This window comes from Ascaphus truei, chromosome 1 (assembly GCF_040206685.1).
Source record: "Ascaphus truei isolate aAscTru1 chromosome 1, aAscTru1.hap1, whole genome shotgun sequence".
Classification (NCBI taxonomy): Eukaryota; Metazoa; Chordata; class Amphibia; order Anura; family Ascaphidae; genus Ascaphus; species Ascaphus truei.
The window spans coordinates 81,330,248-81,352,271 of NC_134483.1; the positions used below are offsets into that span (position 1 = coordinate 81,330,248).

General features: G+C 43.9%; 1 protein-coding gene across 7 annotated transcripts in view; it reads left to right on the plus strand.

The window, feature by feature from the left end:
* Positions 1 to 22,024, plus strand: part of ERBIN (erbb2 interacting protein) — a 199,367-nt gene that overhangs the window by 60,368 nt on the left and 116,975 nt on the right. For all 7 annotated transcript variants that reach the window (XM_075590296.1, XM_075590325.1, XM_075590335.1 and 4 more), the window contains one exon: positions 18,430 to 18,486. The gene's annotated coding sequence lies outside the window, so the exon portion shown is untranslated. The remainder of the gene's footprint in view (positions 1 to 18,429; positions 18,487 to 22,024) is intronic.

Genomic DNA, 22,024 nt, shown 5'->3' on the forward strand with positions numbered 1-22,024 from the left:
CCATAAAAGCAAAATAAGCGTGTAGCAGTGGCGTAGCTAAACATGCGCGGGCCCCCGGGCAAAAAAACGTTTCAGGACCCCATTATATGTGACCGGATTCTGTAGATTCAGGAGAAAAATTTGCCTCGATTTTTTTAAATTGGAGGATATATCTCCTCCTTATCTCTCCTCATCTCTCAGCTCTCTCCCCCTCCTTTCAACTCTATCCCCCTCCTTTCAACTCTTCCCCCCCCCCTTCCTTTCAACTCCCTCCCCCTGGACTACACTAATGCTGTGTTGGCGAGTTTGTGCAGATGGATTAAAGAGCGTCTGGTATTGGGCTCAGACAGAATAAATGCCGGGAACACATTGCAGCAAAGGGGTTAAAATCTCCACTCCATATTTGCCTGCGTGTCTGCCCGGGCGGGCTCCAAAGGATCTGCGGCTCTCCGTAGTCATGTGTTTTATCTTTTCCCTGGTTAAATTAATAAATAAAGATGCATATGGTATAAGAAATAATGAGATGAATTTCTAGCCCGGGTTCACTGAGAGTTCACAGTGGTTCTGACGTGTGTGTGTGTGTGTGTGTGCGTGTGTGTTGCCGTACAGAAACGGTGCCAGCGCTTTCCTGCGAGTCCCTCTTTTTTATTCATACAGACACAGAGAAGCTTTAGGTGGCATGAAGCCGCCGACCCCTTTACCAGTAACCCCTCTAAAGTAAACAGTGTGTGTGTCTGTCTGTCTGTCTGTGTGTTCACAGCTTAATTAAATGGCCCAAGCCAGCTGCTCAAATGGCCGATATTAAAAGCACATGAGTTTGGCATGAAGATGCTAGTCGCCTAACAAACTCTTCATCCTGACACCCTTAGTGGCACTTGCACCGTGCCCGTTACATACAGTATGCACCGGGTCGAGCCATACAGCTGGCACCATGCTATTTTATTTGGGCTAGTGTCCGTCTAAACCAGTTGTTTTCAAGCTTTTTAAAAAAATTTAAGGAGCCCTAGAATTAGATTGTGAAATTCTGGGGAACCCCAACCCTCTCTCTCCCCCCCCTCTTTATCTCCCTCCCCCCTTTATCTCCCTCCTCCCCCTTTTTTTCTCTCCCTTCCCCTTTTTCTCTCTCCCATCCCCTTTTTCTCTCTCCCTCCCCTTCCTATCTCTATCTCTCCCCTCCCCCTGCTTGGAGCAGGCCGCTCCCCTCTCCTCCGTCCGTCTTGCTCTCCCCTCCCCCGTCCGTCGGTGTCTCTCCTCCCGCTCACATTCTCTTCCCCCTCCTTACACTCTCCCCTCTCTTCCCCCCCCTTGCACTCTCCCCATTTCTATTGCCCCCTTACTCCCCCCTCTTCTTCCCTTACTCTCCCCCCCCTTACACTCTCCCAGCTCGTATGTATGTATGTATGTATGTATGTATGTATGTATGTATGTATGTATGTATGTATGTATGAATGTATGTATGTATGATATATTACAGGCCACACAGGCCTGGCAGTACCTCTTTGCTGTGACTGTTACATTTGAAAACCTTAAAGCAGGAATTCCCTAACCCCGTCAGTAAGCCCTCACTGAATCGCACTCGACTATAGGTGTTAACGGCACAAACTGATATATATGTGAATTATAGCAACAAAGTGAAACATGTGAATAACCCAGCTAGTTAAATGGATGAAAAAACACTGTTCTCACATGTTAATAGCAGCTCCGTGGATCAGGATCCTCAGAAGTTGATGCGCCTTGAACCTCATGTAGGGAATAAAACACACATGCAAGCGATATGGTGCCTTAACGTTTTACGCTAATGTACAAACAACACAGAGGAGAAATGTACAACTCACAATCTCCCCACTGGTGACAATCAGAGAGTGACTTCAGGCGCACTCCAACTCTACTCCGGGCCCGTCCACTCCCAGTCTTGCGCGCACTCACGTGCATGGCTTCCCTGGTCTGCTTCTCTCACTCGCAGCATGTCCGGGTCACCTGACGTCTGCGGGTCGAGCTGCCGGTAAGATAGTACAGATATTTACAGCTCTGGGGTCCCCCTGGTTAGCCGGATAATTCGTTTTCTGTGCCGGTACCCCTCTTTGGTATTTAAAGACCATGCCAGGGGTCATCCAGTAAGAAGCCACAGCATCATCCATTGCGGCAGTCCTATTGGCCCCTGCTTTAAAGGCAATTTTGTTCCCGTTGAATAGTGAGGAGCCCACCAGCACACACAACTGTAAGTGCATTTGCACCTAGGTGGGTCCCTGTACCTGAAAACAGCGCGGTTCAGCTCCCCCCCCCCCCCCCTGTAAAAATAAACTAACATTTTGTAAAAAGGCTTTATTCTGAGGTTCAGTACAATTGCCCTAACGTACAACCGGTCTATAAGATGCAAAATTGTTAAAGCATCTTTAATAACAGTTCACTCCTTATCTACCTTGCAGCTTCTCTTGTACTCTGGACTTCATAGAAATTCCATGCTGCTATTAAGAAAAGGAACACTAAATTAATAAATTACTGAGGATGCATCTTAAAATTATGCAGTGACGTGGTCATTCCTTTTTAACACTACTACTTATGGTAAAGGAGTCTCCTTCCCTTGTGTTTTGGTTTTGGACTGGTAAAAAAATGGTGGGGAAAAACATAAAATAATTAAGATTTAAATTTAAAATTTTTTTTTTTTAAATAACTTTTGTGCATAAGTTAGTTTGGTGTGTTTGAAGATTCCAGTTTATTTAGAAACTAGAAGAAATGAGAGGATTGCCATGTCTTGGGTTTTGGCTTGTACTCGAAATTTTGTTCCGCAGTTCGTCTACGTACTAAGTTTAGATTTCTATCCCGGAAACCATCCCATCTTTAACTTCTATTTAAAATCTAATACAAAGCCTCAAGCCACTTTGTCAAACATTTGTGGCTAAAATGTCAATGTCAGTCTAGACTTTCCATTTAAACGCCACCCACTGAACGGTTGTATTCTCCAGAATATGACTATGGGCAAGAAAGAAAACCGATTTTGGACTTGATGAACACAAACTTTTCAACAATGCGTTGCAAGATGTTTTTCTGCATCAATTCTTCAACACCAGTACGCTTCTCCTTACTTTTGTAGTGTTGGGGTACAAAATATCCCCAGTTCCCTGTGTTGATGTTACTACGTCTTTTGACTCTCTACTCGCAGGTATTTTTGGTAGCTGAATCAATACGTTCTTTTGCAGACAGATGGGAGAGATGACACATTCTGCACTACTTCATAACACTCCGTCTTTTGTACTTTGCTTATTTGGTTATGTATGCATGTTGTGGCTTTGACAAACCCTCTAGAGGTGTATACTCTGCTAAAACAATGCTGAAAGAGGCAGTCCAAGCTGCACTTTAAAGAAAAATAACCCCAATCTCCTTTTTTTTTTTTAATATGTGAAACTTTTTTATTACCTAAGCTGTACAATATGTAACCAGGTAAATCTGACGATTGACCCACCAGGCGCTCAGAAATAAGGCAATGCTGCACAGTGGTGTAACTGGAACTTAGGCTATGGTAGACCCCAGGCATAGAGACAATAAATTGTGTGAACAATCTTTTCCAGCAACAGGCTCCCTTAGAGCACCATGTAGTGGGGATAAAAAGATTTACTTATCTGATTCAGGGGTACTGGTTCCATGCCCTGTGATGTAGATTCTCCTGTAGATGGACCTTTTACTGGAGCTGTATGGATGTGGGGGTATAGCACGACCACCCCACTTCTTAGCTTCACAATGAATCTTCACCGCCAACCCTGCATCCGCTGACAAAGGCCCCACGGGCTGAAACGCGTCAAGAGGATCCGCTTGCACATTCTGTGTGAATAAAGCTATTTTTTGAGTCACCTATCAGCCTTCTCCATTATTGCGGCTGTGCGGCGTCTTCACCCCCGCCCGGGAGGATTTGCTTATTACCTAAGCTGCCAATTTTTGATTAATTCATTCCCCATAAGCGATCAGCAAACATCCTGTTTCTCAGGGTTCACTAAATGGCTGCATTTCAGTTTCAATCAATCCTTCAGTCAGTGTAACTCAGCAGCTACAATGTATTCTTATATTACGAAAGCAATATTGCCTATTGTTAGTTTGCAGCTCAAACTGCTGGGAACATTAGCAACAAATTATCACAAACAGGAAAGTGTTACAAAAATCTTGCAGTGCTGGGGAGGTGGGCACCTGTTATAGAAATAAAAGGATGTTCACAGTATATTAACTCATTAAATGGCATTGTTTAAATAAAAAAAAGAAAATCTAATATCCAATACTACAGAACTGATTTTATTTTAAAAAAAAACCGTGTAGGAAATTGAATGGCTTGCTCCTTTGAAGTAGCAATTCCTTCCTGAAATGCATTTTTTTTTAAAGAATCAAATGGAGGAGGGCTCCTTTGAAATTTGGCCATGCTATGTGTAGCTTCAGGGAACCGCTTGTTCCTGAAATGTGAACATGTCTGCCACCCATATATAAAAATAAAACCCTGAAATAAAGGCCAGTAAGACACCAGTTTAAACTTTTGAGTGCCCTTATGATGTCCCTGGCACACCAGAGCCCCTACTGACTTATGTGCGTCATGGCAAGAATGCTGGTGTTGTAGGGGATGATCGGGCGGACAGTTCTCTCCACTACCGTTTACATCATCCAGGGGCTCGTCATGTGATTCGCTCCTGGAGAGAGATCACATGACAGCAAGTGTCGTAGGTCCGGTGCAACTCGGCTGCCATCGAACCTCCGGCAGCGAAAAAGTTCATAAATAAATACATAATGTCTATAATAGATAAGCATGGTGTTTAAAGATTGCTTCTTGTGTTACATTAAAGAAGTGGTCCCTCCAATGAATAACAGACTTGCCTTGTGCTGCTCAATTTCTCTCCAGTTATTTTCTAAAACTTTCGTATTTGCTGCATTTGAGCCTTTTTTTTAATATTGCACTGGCATTGGTACCGTGGCAACCTCTTGTTTCTCTGCGGGTGTGTGTATGACCAGTGGTCATTCCCATTTCCCTGTGAGGCAAGTTTTCAGCAAATGGTATCTCCTTGGAATGCAACTGCAGAGTATAAAAAGAATGCTATTGCCAGATACAGAAGCAAAATGTCTCCACAACAGTAAAAAGAAAGGAATTGTTTTTTTATTTTATTTTTTATAGTGTATAGAGGGGGTTGCTGCGTGATCACTTGGTGTGGTGGTCACAGGCAGGAAGTGAACAGAAGTGGAGAATAGTCCCACCAAAAAAACCCCAACATTTCTATCATGGCGCGCTCTGTATGTCATAGCCCTCCCCCTCCCCTCTAGTGACATGGCGCGCAGGGTGTGTCTTGGAGCACTCTGTCCTAATACAGTATTTTGTGAGCCCTGCAATGTACAGTTTGCTGTCCTGCTCACTGCAGCTTTAGAATCCGTTTACAGTGTTGATACCATAGGTGGGGCCTGGCCCGGGAAGCAGGGGCCTGGCCCGGGAAGCAGGGGCCTGGCCCGGGAAGCAGGGGCCTGGCCAGACGTCGGCCACCACTTCTGTGATCACCTGGTTGGGCCCTCCTCTGCCGCAGGAGGAACTTCAGGTACAGCAGGCCCACTAGCCTCTCTCCGCCCAAGTGTTACCACTGCTGAATTACTTCTTGCAGCAGCATTCCTAGCACAGTCACCCAGAAGCACCTATAACAGAACCACTATGAATTGTATATATGACTTGCCTGGCAAACCAATTCCGGGATTATTTAGAGGAAATTGGGCCTCTTACCAGATCCATCGCATGTGCTGGATTTTTATTTCATTTCCAGGCTCTAAAATTAGAAACGAGGATATTGCAACGAAGCTTAATATAAACTAATTACACCAAATTGTCTCCCTTGGCAGTTAAATGCGGTTCTGCAGTAATTACAAAATCATTTATTTTGCATGTCAGTGGGGCTAAATCCATAATTTAAGAGTATTTGTCTTCATTGTAGTAAACATCCTCATAGCTCACTTTTTTCTAATTTTGTTCAATGTTGCTTCACCTGCTTGTGTAATCAGAAGTGTAATTTTCCACTCGAACACCAAAATCATGAGTATTTAGACCGGTAAAACTGGTGTGGTGATAATTAAAATGTGTTATTTTATTTGTGTACACATTTTATTAATTGGCAAAATATGAAACATGCACTCAAACTCCCCCCCCCCCCCCCCCCCCAACTAATAACATAACTTATAATAAATATAAAAATCAAGTTAAACAAAGTCAATCTTTCTAATCTTGGCAATTTTAAATTGGATAAGTGATGAGAGGCCCTGCTGTAATTGTCCCCCATCTGCCCCTAGGCCCATTAGTCTTTCTAAACTGGACAACCATGGAAAGAAATCCTGACTTCCATTTTGTCTTATTTTTATTGGGGGAGGGTCGGGGAACAAAATTTGCAGTCCGTGTTATTGGCAAAATCTTAATGAATATCAAGGGTTAAAATTATGCACTGAAAGTCCAGCTTCTGTGCTTTCTATATGCAATACAGGGCCACCTCAAGCACATGTACATTCATTTCTAACAGATACATTAAGCTCTAAAATGTACTTTGAAACCTTTTTGCTTCAAACTGCAGTGCTGCAGATCTGGGAGAAACCCTAGAATCAGAGGAGTGGCAAGATATTTGTAGAAAACTCTTATAAACCACTACTGAGATGGTACTTAACACCAGTCAAGATGCATGCTCTAAAAAGCACCAACTCCCCAAGTTACTTACGCGGGTGCGGACACCAAGGTTCTCTTTCCCACATGCAGGCATACCCCGCATTAACGTATGCAATGGGACCGGAGCATGTATGTAAAGCGAAAATGTACTTAAAGTGAAGCACTACCTTTTTCCCACTTATCGATGCATGTTCTGTACGGCAATCGTCATATACGTGCATAACTGATGTAAATAACGCAATTGTAACAGGCTCTATAGTCTCCCCACTTGCGCACAGCTTCGGTACAGGTAGGGAGCCGGTATTGCTGTTCAGGACGTGCTGACAGGCGCATGCGCAAGCTGCCGTTTGCCTATTGAGCGAGATGTACTTACTCTCGAGTGTACTTAAAGTGAGCTTCCTTAAAGCAGGGTATGCCTGTATGGTGGTCATGCCCTAGGATTAAGGGTGTTTGGGGTTAGGTGTTCACTTTAGCGAACTCTATGCTAGGCCTACATCGCCCATTAGACCCCTGCTTGGGAGACCTTTTCCAGGAATGGCTAAAGCCTCATACTAGCTAAAGTCTCACATTTTTCATGGCCACAAGGTGTTGTATAGAAAGAAGCCTCTTGGAACAAACAAGCAGTGCCAGACCCTGAGGCAATAAAGAATAGAGCATGGCATACAGTGTATGTACCATAGAAAGAATAGCCGCCTACTTGAGAGACCATGGTTAACGCAGGAAGGTGGAAATAGACTTAACGCCGACCAGGGTCTATTACCTATTTGTTTACTACAAAAACCTTCAAGCTGTCTTTGAGAATTCGCACACTCACCCTGGTGGAAGGTGCCAATTCAGAGGAACCCCAGTACCCCTTCCCTGTCTTGCGTTGATTGCTGTCAATTTGAATTGAATTCACAAATTTATCCCCATTTAATTTGTAAATCTCCTTTTTATTCTTGTATCCCAAATGCATAACCTTACATTTATCTGTATTAAACCTCATCTGCCATTTACCTGCCCAAATTTCCAGTCTATCCAAGTCCTTCTGGAGAGAAATTACACCCTACTCTGATTCTACTACCTTACACAATTTAGTGTCATCAGCAAAGATGGAGACTTTGCTCTCTATGCCAACCTCATGTCATTAATAAACAAGTTTAAAGGCAGGGGTCCCTTTCCCGATAATGAATCAGGGGTCTTCTCTATTGCCCTGACTTTGGACTATGTGGACTGGATGCAATACATTGGAATATAGTTAATAACCTGCCCATAGTTTATTACTACCTTACCACAACAGCACAGTTAGTGAGTGTATTTAGTCACCACACTGTATGATAGGAATCACACAGCCTACAGAGGTGTTATTTATGTTTTGGGGGTTTCTGAGCAACCATGCTCTGACCCTGCAGTCGCTGGGTGTTTTGGGGTTTTCTTGATTTGTGCTTCCGGGTCATTACAGGGTATAAAGTCTCTGTTTGTCCATGGCTGATACCCTGAGGAAGGTCCCACTTTGGGCCCAAAACGTTGGATGTTGTTGCAATACAACCTTATTGATTATCATCTTTGCAATGCTGAGTCGTGTGTGTTTAAACATTTACCCTTTGTGTTGCCAGAGGGGACCTGTAAGACCATGGCAGCAAAATAATTAGCATTTTTTTTTTAAAGCATAACATTTTAAGAAATATAAATGTAGCATTTTTATTATCCTCTTATGTTTAAAAAAAAAAAAAAAAACCAGGACAATGGCTGAAAAGGTTGGGGAGAAACCCAGAAAATGGAAGTACTCTTAGAAATACACGGATGACTGCCCCACTTTTTCGCCTCTGCTGCTCCCCTCCATCCCTTTTTGTATGCCTTTTTCCAATGGAGATTACTGCTCCGAGCAGGTGGCGTCCGCTTTATCTTGGCGAGCGCTGGCCCAATAAGAATTAATGAGAGCGCGAGAGCGCGCAGTGCTCACTGTAACTGTCATGTAGAATTCCCCAGCAGAATGGGGGCAGCCTAGCAGCAACTACTGAGCAATGTTTAATGGTGTCTGAAAGAGCAGAGCAAATAAGATAGGGGTAATGGGGGAAAAAGGCAGGAAATAACAGAAGGGCACAGGAGATAAGTAACCATCATTTCTTAACCACTTGATGACTGAAGGGGCTTGCAGTGCTAGGTAATGATTCCTAGGCCCATCTGGTAAGGAATGGGTTAACGTGACAGTATTCTGTTTGTTCAAAAAAAATCAATGAGGTTGCTAGGGCACAAAAGCTTCAGCATACAATATAATTCTGCATGTGGAGTTGTCAACAATCACTTTTTTTTAATGACAATGGCACAAAATCAAACTGTGAAACTTGTTACTGTTGGGTGGTGTGATGGAAAAAAGAATGAATGGGCTTTTGTAATGATTAGACTTATTCATGGAGGGCAAGTGCGTTGATGGCTATTAGCTACATAGACAAATGGCCCTGCTATGCTGCTTCTGTGATTGGTGGGTGACCTGATGTCTCACAGCCCAGGGTCCCATGTTCTGTACTTTCCCCTGAAGGTTCTAGTCTCTGTTGGGCACGAAGGACCATTTGGTGGGATGGGATCAAGTGACGATTACGGTCACGAAACGCGCAGGGTGGTGCTTGTTTCACGGGAGTCCGTCAGCAGTGCAAAGGAGTAGACATCGCATTGGTGACATCATGGGGGAGGATCCCAATGGGAGTCGCAGCCGCGAGGAGTAGTGAGGTGTGGACCCGACCCCAGCTGCTGGCGCTGAGCTCAGAATACACAAGCTCCGGATGGCACGTTGTAATTGCGCGTCAAGACCAGTCAATATGTGAGTGAAATTCTTGTGGTCTTGCGTTTTTTTAAATCTTCTTTTTGGTACCGTACTATGTTTATTTTATGCATTTTATGGGTACTGTGATTTGGAGAGTTCGTGGAAGTGAGGGATTTGGGGAACCCTCCATCCTCCTCTCCCCTCCATCTATCCTCCTCCGTTCTCTCCTCCTCCCTTCTCTCCCTCCATCCTCCTCTTTCCTCCCTCCCTCATCCCTCCATCTCCTTCCCTCCATCTCCATCCCTCCATCTCCATCCCTCCATCTCCATCCCTCCATCTCCATCCCTCCATCTCCATCCCTCCATCTCCATCCCTCCATCTCCTTCCCTCCATCTCCTTCCCTCCATCTCCTTCCTCCATCTCCTTCCCTCCATCTCCTTCTTCCATTTTCCACTCATCTCAACCCACTGCTGGATGAAGGCCTCTCCATAGATCTTCCAGGTACTGCGGTTACAAACCTCTCTTCACGTTGCTCCAACACATTTGCGGATTCCATCCCCCCCATCTTACTCTTGGTGGTTGTCTTGGTTTTTAAATTTCCTTTAGTATCCATTCTTTGTCCAAATATATATATATATTATACTCACACACACACTCACACACACTCACTCACATACACACACACTCTCACACACTCACACACACTCACACTATGCGTACATAAGCAGGACGGAGCAGCAACAAAGAACTCTTGACTACTTAGTAGTCTCATCAACCAGTGACTGCTACTTCCTCTGGTGGTACCTTGAGAAGTATTTGTATAATTGCACAGCAGCACACACCCACATAATAAAAAAAAATAACTCAAACTGTCTCGGGAGGCAAATTGCTTTCCCCCGGGACACTACGCCCCTGGATCTTATTAACAAAGGCTTGTTGTTTTTTTTTATTATTATTGGTGCCTACTGTAAGTCTTGTGATTCATATACAAAGAGATTGGAGCTCTGTTTACTTCTAATTTTTTAAAGATGGGCAATGTACGGTGGGTAGAAATGGGTGTTAATACCCTCCGGGTGCTGCTGATTGAGATGTTATGGAATGCTGGTACAAGATAGAAAAGATAAAAGGTGTTTTGTCGGAGCGGCAGGAAGGCCGGGCCGTCAGAGAGGAGCAGGAGATGAAAACATGACACCGTTCTGTTGTTGCAACCAGGCTGCACACGCTTCTGTAGTCCTGGAAAATCCATCGCTCATTTAACAAGGTCTCCTGGGTAAGAATATCTGGGCTTGAGGAAAAAAACAGAGCCAACTTTTTCAACAGCACAAAAGACTCTCCAATTGATGATCATTAAATTGCATCAAGCGCAGATTTTTTTGTTTTGTTCATCGGTTGATTCACATAAGAATCCTCCGTCCGCTCTTGCTATGCAAGTCTCTAGTTTGTAACGTAAGCAGAGGATTAACAAAACACACAAAACCCCAGCAAGCTCTTTTTGGGAACCCCTGAGCCCCCACAAAATATATAAGTATCAAAAAGGAGAGCTATGGAGCGTGGCATATGTATACAACAGACGACAGAGAAGCCCAATGCTACATCCAACATGACAAAAATACACAGTAAAAATACACAGTACACATTCTCTTGAGAATATAGAAGTATTTTACTGTGTATTTTTGTCATGTTGGATGTAGCATTGGGCTTCTCTGTCGTCTGTTGTAAGCAGAGGATTGCCAACTAAATGTAGCTACAGTAGAGCAAGTCATTCTGAAGCCTTCCCTTGGTTTAATGAAAACCTAAGGTTATTCCTACAGCCTGGGAGAGAGAACTTCCTCTAATCTATATTTTGTTAATTGGTAAGACTGGAAGGTACGAGGCAGGTAGGTAAATGCAAAATGCCATATTAAATCAGGCGTGTGAAAATCAATATTCTGCGGTTTACATTAGCTCCCATAAACTATTGGCTTCCAGAGGATTGTACGTTTTAATACAGATTTGAAAGGTTCTATGCAAATTTAGTTAACACTATATTTGAACAGAGGTTTAAGAGGGTTACTCCTTAAGCTGCAATCAGTAGTGTAGCTAGACATTTGCAGGCCCCCGGGCAAAATAAATTTCAGGGCCCCATTAATATTAATACTGACTGCAATTTTTTCTCCCTCCCCCGTCATCCTGTATCTCATCCCTCCCCATATCTCCCAATCCCTCCTCATCATAATCTCATCATCTCTCCCCCTCCTCCACTCCTCCTCCTCCTCCTCCTCTCCACCCCTCCTCCTCCTCCTCCTCTCCACCCCTCCTCCTCCTCCTCTCTCCCCACCCCTCCTCCATCTCCTCTCTCCCCACCCCTCCTCATCTCCTCTCTCCCCCTCCTCTTCCTCATTTCTCCCCCTCATCATCTCTCCCCCCCTCCTACTCACCTCTCCCCCCTCCTCCTACTCATCTCTCCCCCCTCCGTCCCTCTCATCATCTCCCCTCCTCCTCCTCCTTATTTCTCCCCCTCATCATCATCTCTCCCCCTCCTTCTCATCTCTCCCCCTCCTTCTCATCTCTCCCCCTCCTTCTCATCTCTCCCCCTCCTTCTCATCTCTCCCCCTCCTTCTCATCTCTCCGCCTCCTTCTCCTCTCTCCGCCTCCTTCTCCTCTCTCCGCCTCCTTCTCCTCTCTCCGCCTCCTTCTCCTCTCTCTCCCTCCTCCTCTCTCTCCCTCCTCCTCATTTCTCTCCCTCCTCCTCATTTCTCCCCCACTTCCTAATTTCTCCACATCCCCCTCATCATCTCTTCACCCCATCTCATCTCATCATCTCTCCCTCTTCATCTCCCCCCTCATCATCCGCTCTATCCCCCTCGTCATCATCATTATATCTCCCCCTCCTTAGTGACCAGATTTTCAAATGTAAAAAACTGGGACACATGCACTCCCCCTTTTTTTGTTTTTGCTTTCCTCCCTCTCCCCCATCCTCACTCTCTCTCACTCTCTCTCTCCCTCCCCACATCATCTAGCCTCCCTGTCAACCCAATCCTCCCCTTCCCACCCTCTCTCCTCCCTTCCCCCCATCCTCTCTCCTCCCTTCCTCCCTTCCCCTCTATCCTCCCCGTCCGCCCCATCCTCTCTCCTCTCCATCCTCTCTCCTCTCCATCCTCTCTCCTCTCCATCCTCTCTCCTCTCCATCCTCTCTCCTCTCCATCCTCTCTCCTCCCCATCCTCTCTCCTCCCCATCCTCTCTCCTCCCTTTCCCCCCCCATCCTCTCTCCTCCCTTCCCCCCCCCATCCTCTCTCCTCCCTACCCGTCCCTCCCCTATCCTAAACTCCCCCCCCCCCCCATCTCCCTTCCCTGGCTGCAATAGTGCCGATCGGGGCACTATAGCACTGGCACTCATACTGAAGCCGGTAGGAGTTAAAGTGCGATCATGCCCTGATTGGCACGCACTATCACAGTTTTTTGTAAATACCCCCTCAGCACTCTTAAGGGGTTAACGGCTGTGTTTTTGTTGCTGAAGAACCTTGTTCAAATACACTTCTGTGCTTTGGGGATCCTCATATAACTGGCAAATAAGGACAATATTTTTTCAACTACTTATTGGTGTAATTAGCTTCTTTAGAGACGGCCGGTAATCCCGTAAGTGAAAATTGTGCATATTTGTATCTGAACATGAACAGGGTTTTATTTTCAGTAGGTCCCAGTGAAATGAATTCTTATCAGCTACTCCTCAGTGTTCCCTTCCATCTGTTTCACCAGCGATGACCAAGACCCTGCGTTTCGTAAAAGAAGGGGTGACCAGTTTGCTTTTAGAGACCTGGTTGTTCAAATCATTTTATTAGGGTAGACAGGTCAAGATTGTTAAAGCCTTCCAAAACATTTCCATCTGATCACAGACGCGCTATTAGAGAGTTGGGGTTCCTTACAATGCATCTGATCACAGACGCGCTATTAGAGAGGGTTGGGGTTCCTTACAATGCATCTGATCACAGACGCGCTATTAGAGGAGGTTGGGGTTCCTTACAATGCATCTGATCACAGACGCGCTATTAGAGAGGGTTGGGGTTCCTTACTATGCATCTGATCTCAGACGCGCTATTAGAGGGGGTTGGGGTTCCTTTCAATGCATCTGATCACAGACGCGCTATTAGAGAGGGTTGGGGTTCCTTACAATGCATCTGATCTCAGACGCGCTGTTAGAGAGGCTTGGGGTTCCTTACAATGTATCAGATCTCAGACGCGCTATTAGAGAGGGTTAGAGGTTCCTTACAATGTATCTGATCTCAGACGCGCTATTAGAGGGGGTTGGGGTTCCTTACAATGCATCTGATCACAGACGCGCTATTAGAGAGGGTTGGGGTTCCTTACAATGCATCTGATCTCAGACGCGCTATTAGAGGGGGTTGGGGTTCCTTACAATGCATCTGATCTCAGACGCGCTATTAGAGAGGGTTGGGGTTCCATACAATGCATCTGATCTCAGACGCGCTATTAGAGAGGGTTAGGGGTTCTTACAATGTATCTGATCTCAGACACGCTATTAGAGAGGGTTGGGGTTCCTTACAATGCATCTGATCTCAGACACGCTATTAGAGAGGGTTGGGGTTCCTTACAATGCATCTGATCTCAGACTCCCTATTAGAGAGGGTTAGGGTACGGTAGTTATAGGGTTCCTGTTTTAAAACGTGCTGGGAGGGAATATGCACAGTTGTAAATAATAAAATACATTTATGCTTTAAAAAAAAAAAAAAAACATTTCAACAAGGGTGACCATGCTTTGCCTTGCAGTGCCGGCGATGTTTGTGCTAATGCAACAGATCGGCAGTGGAATACCGTAATAGAATTGGTTAACACATTAAGTTATTGCATAGTGTTAAATGGACCAATAAAATGGGATTGAAAATGTAACCAGTTTGCTGCTAAATGGCCCTGAAACGCTGTGCTTCACTAGCCACCTGCCAACCAAGTGGTTAATAATGATCCTTCCTCTGCTACCTGCTGCATAAAATGGTCATGCCGTGATCAGCGCTGCCTTCTTTGTGCGGTGCTTAATGATGAAGCTAAACATTACAACAAAATTAGCTATTTTCAAAAGGGGCTGCGTGTAATTTGCTGCTTGAAGCGTTGTTTCCTTCCTTCCTCACACTAATGATGAGCTGGCGCTGCATTGCAGACCTGGTGCATGCTACAGACGAATGACGCCAGCGTTCTCAGCCGAGATGGGCACAATCTTCCGGATGTTGTCTGAGGCAGTAACTTCCATCTAAACCAGGGGGTGGTCAACGCCAGTCCTCAAGGGCCACCAACAGGTCAGGTTCTCCGGATTATCCCTGCTTTAGCACAGGGGGTGCTGGAGCAGGAGGTATCCTGAAAACCTGACCTGTTGAGGTCTGGAGTTGGCCAGACCCCCCGATCTAAAGCCGGCTGTATACAAAAGCTATAGGAAATAATGCAAACGTGCTGGTGGATTTCCCCATTTATCTCCCGCCCCGGAGAGGGGGAATTTAGTAACGTACACATACAGTATTTGTGGGAATATTGGACTGTCGCACACAATTACGTCATGGTGGGTAAATGTGCCAAAAAAAAAAAAACCTTGATTACAATAAAGACTGAAATAAATCAACGGTGCATGTAGATGGCTATAGCAGATTTGCTAAGCCGTATCCAGCTTCTGTGAAACGGGGCTTCTCAACTTTGACCCCTAAAGGGTCCGGCAGGTCCCTCCAGCCATCTGCTGCTGCTTTCATGGTTGTGTGGAGGCTCTGAAATCTCTTGAACTCAATTATCTTCATATTGCAGCTGCTAAGTGGGATTGTTTACTCTGCAATTCAAATTTTATATGAAAATATACTGAAAAACGGCCATTGACTTTAGTGTGTGTGTGTGTGTGTATATGACACGCGTGTGTCTATATCTATCAGCATTACTTTGGCACGGTACAGCCGTCCTTTCCCTGCAGCAGACGGCGAGGTGCAATGCTATGAAGAGGGGAGAGCTGCATGAAATATTCCTGTAGCTTGGCAGCGCGTTCTTTTCACGAGTTAAAGGAGCGGTGTAATGTAGCAGCTGAAAATAAAAATAATGTACACAGCTTGCTGTAATTTGGCTTCTTCCGGAGATATTGAATCCCTCCTAAAGTAACCCTTCCTTATTTGCACCTTGTGAATATCTATCCCGTCTCATAGGGAGCACTGGATTCAAGCAGGTCACCTACTTCTGTTTATCGGTTTCACTAATGGGGGGCTTCATAATGACTTCACTAACTAAAGACAGAGCAAAGGCAACAATTTTTACCTGGGGCTTTGCCGACCGGCAGTCTTGTCTCCATAAGATTTTAGGTAAAGGTTGTACAAACCCTTCAAAGCCTCTGTTTAGAATGGCATGTTATGTCTAACAGTAAACCGTAATGCCAGTCTACATTTAATCTATTAAATAGGCTACTTTCCTTAGCTCACTTTTATCCTAAGCAGGACTGCGCATTTAAATATCCCAAGTGTTGGTGTAAAAGCGCCAACATCTTTGACATATATTCTTGGACTGTCCCAAACCTTTAGACGTTGTCCTAGTCCCTGCACCGGAAACTGCGGTGTGTTCTCATCACACCACAACTCCCTTAAACGCTCTGCTCAGCCGTTCCTTGGGGCCCTTCGCCTCCTGAACATGTTCTCTCGTAACCCTACACATTATATAGGATGTGGTTCTGTCAGCAGCCTGTTCCCTCCGACTCTGCACAACTCCAACTACTGACATTGCCATTCGATTTTTCAATGTGAAAATGTTATGAGCAGAAGGATTTTCCGTGACACTAAGGACCGCCTGGCGCTATGGGAGCTTAAGCAAAGGAGACTGCAGATCTGACGTTTTATATTTCACTCTCAGTAATTCAATATGCTTCTGTCTTAACAGAGTTTTTCAAGGTGATGTGTTTTTTAAATTTTTTTTTTAAAATCAGATTATTGGGAATTATGAAGCAAGATGGTCTTTTTTTAATTTAATTTAAGTGGTATTTATAAATGTTCAGTGAATTTCCCTCTTCCACTTCAGCTTACCTTATAACTTCATCATTTCATTCTAATCCCTTTTATGAAAACATACATACGTCTGCTTGTAACAAAACCGAATATATCCTAATCCAAATTATTTCCGTGCTTTATTAGGGGGGGATTGCTGCTTTAAAATGAGTGCATATGAATAACATTTTTGCTGCTTTAAAGCTGCAGTTGAAGCAATATTCTACATGAGGTTTTTTTTTTTTTAATCAGTTCTGTACTATGAGAAAATACTTGTAGCATTTTTTTTAAACAACAATTTTTAAAGACATTTTGAATGTATTATAATGTAACAAGCATTTATGTTTCTATAGCAACCATTTACAAAGTCACATCCTCTTCTGGCTCTGGTTCATGAGCCCTGCCCCCCCTCTAGCTGTTCACCAATTGTATCTAGTGACTGCCTGGTCACATGATCTTCCACACAAAACTTTGCCTCTTGGGTCCTCTTCTGCAGCACTGACAGTGATTTAATGAACTCCCAATCCGAATCTTCGCCGATCGATCACAGGAGAACGGATCGATCTGCATTTCATCTTGTCACACTTGTCAGCGTGCAGATTGTATTAATCAACATATTAAATGACTTGTTATTTTTTTTTTTTTAAATGGCAACTTGAACTGCAGTTTTAAAATGAGTGCCATTTTTATAGTAAGAGACACAAAAAGCATGTATTTTATCTTGTGTCCAGGCTTCAAATGCAGTGGCGTGTTGAGTAATTATGGCATTAGTTCGAATTCTTTCTTTCATATAATCACAAGCAAATGTTAACGTTCCCCGTTAGATGTGTTGCAGTATTTGAGGTGCCTTAAAGTCATTGTATTGTAAGGACGTCAAAACCTGCTTACCTTTTGGGGGAAATGTTCCTCAGACAGGTGTGCACAATTTTCATGCTCTGAAAACAGACCTGGAGCGTTTGTAAAATAAATACATTTTTCTTAAAAAGAAAGTCTAACTATAAATGGCATATCTATTTTTTTTTTTTTCTTCAAAAGTATTGACAATCTTGCATGCTAAATAATGCAACCTTTTTCTTAGTGGTAATGAGATCACACCTCGACTTCTGTGTTTAATAAGATGTAACGACTTCTTGCTTTCAGTGAAAATGTGTTTGTGTATTTACTCCGAAGTGGAAGCTGAGAAAAGTCCCTTGTTTGTGACTAGAGACAGGAAGGGGTTTTGGTCGGGGCACAGCGCAAAGTTAAACGTTCACCAGCGCATCACAAAAAAAAGAAATGCAATAAAGTTAGTAAACTTATCGCATTGTGTTTATGACCTCTGGTAGAAGTTCAGAAGTGATCACTATGTGGAGGCCTTAACACATTCTATAGAGGGAAAACTCCCGCCCCCTCCAGCTTCCTCGTATTTCATCCTGATCATCACGTTCCCCGTTGTGAAACTGTCCCGTTTTTGTTTGCGGGTTTGCGGAACATTAATGTAAAAGTGGCTGCTGTTGGAAATTAGCGTGTGCGTGTGTTTGTCCAAGAAGCCACGGCACTCGCAATTGTAAAAAAAGAAATATATATAATTTTTAATTAATCAAACACTATAAAGTTAAATCATCAGCGATGTTTCAAGCTTGTGTGTGTATATATCTATATCTATATAATGTGTTATGTATAATATTTTTTTTGTAAACTCCCCTGATCACCGCTGCATTGGAATTGTAGCTGCATTGTATTCTCAGGTGTAGGCTCCTCGCAAAAAAAAATAATGCATAGTGTATGCGATACATTGGCTTTTTGCATTTACCTTTTTAATATAGCCTGTAAAATGGCAGAGGTTAAATAATAGAGGCGCAGTCCTGAGTCTCTGTATTTGCACTGTTGCAAGGACAGTACATGCTGCTTGGCGGACTGCACCTTTTGGTCTGGGACGGAAGTTCAAAGGCAGTTGAACCTCACACACACACACACAGACTGTTGTCACCCTTCTGAGCAGAATGACTGTCCTTGGCTCAGCATTGTGAAGCTGGTGCTAGATCCACAATAACAACCAAACTGTTTGTATTTCTTTCCTCAGAATGTTGGCGTTGCAAGCTCAGGGAAGAAGCAGCAGGGAGCAAAATACAACACAGAGGTAAGCGTATAATTAGCCGCGTACACGCAGGCTTCTTGGCAATTTCTTTTCTGCTGCTTTACAACATCATCCAAAATGTTTTGCTCGGAGTGACTTCCACAACATGGAAGCGCCAACTGTTCAATATGTTTTATCAGGGACCCCAGCCAAATCCTGCAGTTAAAATAACCCCCCTCTTGCTCTATCTTGTTCTGGATACTGCTGGATATTCGGTGCTTCTTTGATAGGGATAGCTAAGAAATCACAATGGTGTCTTTGGGTTACTGCACATTGCTTTTCTACTTCGATGTTCAGGTTTTGTTGTTTGTTCTTCCATGTAACAGATTTTTATGCCTCGTTGAAGACATATTTGAAAAACTCCTCCTGGTGATACAGGAGTGGTTTGTTTGTGGCAAAGCTATTCATCTGTCTTTGTGAATTGGTAAAGATGTGACGATGTGACCTTTTACATACAATATTAGTATCAAGCAACGCCATTCCCATTTCTCTGCTGCAGTATTTTGTGGATCTCATGAGGTCTGCTGAACAAGGAAAACGTGGATTTTTACTATGACGTGTGTGGCATTTCCTGTACATAGTCTAGATTTTGCGGTTTAGAGCCGTGTGTGCTTTTGTATGTACATCCTGCTTTCTTGTGTTGCAGCTGAGCAGTACGGTGATGTATGACGGGGCACTTTGAATATTGATCTGCAAACAGGCTGCTGGGTAATGTGCAGTCGCCCCATCTTGGTTTCATATAGTATTAGGGGAAAGTGGTCATGCTGTTTTTGTATGTGATATTTTTACAAGTTCACATACACGTGATGCCATAATAAGGAAAGGGTGGACAAAAATATACAAAACTTAGGATCCAGACAGGTTTTTGGAAGCCGTACGTTTGTTTTGAGGGGGTTTGAGGGAGAAGGTGGGGGGAGGGAGCAAGGGTGATCACACACACTCTGTGACCCCCTCCTCCTCTCCCCTGCCTACCACAGTCCCACACCTATTGATAACCATTGTCAGGAAGGAGGGAGCGAGGTGTAAGCAGTTTCCATATGGCGTATTTCCCCATCCTCCCGCACGCCTATTTTGTTGAGTGAGAGATGTAGAGCTGACTGACCTGTCAGTCACCTCCGTGACCTGTCAGTCACCTCCGTGACCTGTCAGTCACCTCCGTGACCAGTCAGTCAGCACCGTGCCTGCATACATACAGCACTGCATCACTGCACAAAAATAAAGCAGGCTGCCAGACTCCTGGGATTTTTTTTGAGACCTGTAATAAGGATATTGTGGCTCATAGGAGTTTGCAATGTAAAGAAGTCCAGGAAAAATGTGGTACTCCAATATCTCTGGTGGGGAACACCAACCACACTAGGCTTTGGGAAATACCAATGCACACAGAATGAATAGGATGTTTGGTGGTTGATCTGGTCCGACTCGGGGCCCTGAGGGGAGGGTTTTTAGAACTTTAGATGAACCACTTTGTCAGAGTCATAGGATACCGATAGGGTTTACTTTACACGTTGTCACACATTCCCTGGTGAATTTGCTTCAGTTACTAGCAGGTAGTCAGTAAAAATGCCCCATTATTTCCAAGTGTTCAAGACGGGATACAAAACTGATGATAAGTTATTGTGCTGAAACACAGATTGGAGAAAAAATAGGAGGAAGATTACGGTTCAATTACAATCACAGCATAGAATTGGCGTCAGTGTTACCTGATGGGTTTTCTTTCTTTCTTTCTTCTTCGCCAGTTTCATGTGACTACAGTACATAAAGTCTTGATAATGTTCTATTTTTCACATTCCTTTAATGTGTTTTTCCGTATGGTGTGTAACCCCTTCCTATTGTTCTGGCTTTGCAATCGAGAACATTTACTTTTGCATAAACACCAACATTTAATCCTAAAGCAGCATTGCGGATTTATATCAACCAATGGGGGGAAACAATCAATTTCCAGTATATTGAGATGAATGGATGTAAATCAGCGCTGTGGAAGTTGTTGCGCCGTTTTTGAAAGTAATAATAATGGCTGGCTTTGATACATTCTTCCTATCACGGTAAGGCTGAGATTATAGTGCTCGCGACCTCTTCTCTATGAGGCTGCCCATAGTGTGCACGATCGATTCAGCCAATGAGGGCGAACCAGCCGGGTGACGCGTCCGCTGCACCTCCAAAATCGCTGGAAGCTTAGTCCACACATGGGCTCGGGCAAGAGGCACGCGCGACGCCATACGCCCACTATAATCTCAGCCTAACGTAGCTTTACTTTAGAGTACATAGTAGATTTGAATCATGTATGTGCATAGCCATCTTAAATCCACTTCCAAAGCTTTTTTGACACTACAGGTGTGTACTCTTGAGGCATTGTCAGTGGTTATCAATAAACCTTTTCTGCTGTCGGACAGTGAAAGGGATAACAATTGTTTTTGCTTTCTCTGCCAGGGGACCAGCAAAGTGTTGCTCTGCAGTGTTGTGCCTCGCTGGCGGCCAAAGGGTTACACGTGAGTGCAGATAAATAGGAACGCGTACTTTATTCACTTAAAAGCACCAGGCAGGACAGCAACAGAAAATATTAACACAGTAATAAGCTCTAAAATAACAGGCCGCAAAACAAAAAACAAGGGTAAGAGGAAATGCCCCTTTAACGATTGATTAAACACAGCAGTTCCTTACGTTTGCGACAATGAAATGATCTAAGCTGCCGATCGGTGGAGACCCAGCTTCCCAGGACTCGCGGTATGGCTGCCTGTTTCAAAAGGGGAAGTGCTGTGGCTTCCTAAATGGCTGCTGTAGCAACCCAAGGAAGATTATGCCCTTTTTAATGACATTTAATGTTAGAGTGGATAAAAAGAAAGATGCAAGTATTATCGAATACCTTGCAGCATATTTCTAAATAAAAACGCATCAGATTTTGAATGAAATGCTTTAAAGTACATTTGTAGGCGCTTTACATGTACTTAAAAAAATTACACTTGACACAAATCCCTGGGAAAAACGGTTTAACTTGGCTACATAAATTGACACAATGTAAACATGGCACATATTTAATCAATGACTTATTTGTGTGAGATGACCCCCGAATATTTTTAAGCCTTTAAAAATGCCAGTGTGGCAATGAGGGAAAGTGATGAATTACAAACGTATTGTGTGTGCCTTTGTCTCTAAAAGAAAGAGGCTGCCTGCATTTCAGGCCTTTCTATCCCTTACTCATAGCAAACTAGTGGGTCACTGGAATACTCCTGTTACAGAGGCTCTTGCTGTCTTGTCACGGATCGTTGGTCATCCGACTCGGAACCTGAAGTGTAGACAAGCTGCTTCTGTCTTTGTAGTTCAAGTCCATGTAACAATAATCGGAAACCTCCAGCTGTTATTTGCTATGGCAAATCTGCCCACACTGCTCTCCACCTTTTATACCGAGAAAGTATTTTAACTTGTCAGGGGAGGAGTGTTCTGATTAACAGCTACAGTACTATAGGGCTTTCAACACTAAAGAGCTATGGTTTAGATCTGTGGTTTTGAATCTTTTTTGTTTTGTTTTGAGGAACCCTACAATTAT